The sequence below is a fragment of the Mus caroli genome, chromosome 11, assembly GCF_900094665.2.
Source record: "Mus caroli chromosome 11, CAROLI_EIJ_v1.1, whole genome shotgun sequence".
Taxonomy (NCBI): domain Eukaryota; kingdom Metazoa; phylum Chordata; class Mammalia; order Rodentia; family Muridae; genus Mus; species Mus caroli.
This window is the reverse complement of record NC_034580.1, coordinates 66,245,601-66,246,260: the sequence shown is the minus strand read 5'-3', so window position 1 is coordinate 66,246,260 and position 660 is coordinate 66,245,601.

Sequence of the window (660 nt, the reverse complement as noted above, 5' to 3'; positions counted from 1 at the left end):
TGATGTCACTGTTAGTCTGGCTGGGGAGCTTGACTGAGTATGATGTCACTGTTAGTCTGGCTGGGGAGCTTGACTGAGTGTGATGTCACTGTGTTAGCCTGGGCTGGGTAGGGATCTTGACTGAGTGTGAGGGAGGTGGTGCTGGTCCAGTTCTGCTTCTGCCCTCTAAGTATCCTGAAAACTTTGCCTATTGCTTAGTGGGGCCAGGTAGGTTTGCAGGAACTCAGCTGGCTTGAGTGCAGGGTAGAAACAGCCTTCACCTATGGGTTTCACTGAAACAGATCTCCTTAATTGGGGTAACAAAGACTCTATAAACCTTAGGTAGTGGGTAGAGGTTTCTCAGGATGAGTGTATATTGGCTGCTGCTGAGGTGTTTTGAATGCTTCATTTGCATGAAGAGGAATTCCAGGTGCTTGCCGAACTATCACTTCAACCTGATAGAGCAGAGCAGAGGGGATGGCCACCTTATGTGGTGGGACTGGCACTGAGTTGTGAATGGGGCAGGTTCAGGGGTCTGGTGGTGTGGAGTAGGGGTTGGGTGGGGTGGAGGTGGGGCTCAGAACATGAGTTTAAAACATGATCCTGTTTGTGCAGCTGTGTGCTGAACCTCAGTTTCCTCTCCTCAGTGCTCCCCAAGAGCACTTTTGGCTGCTGTGGTAT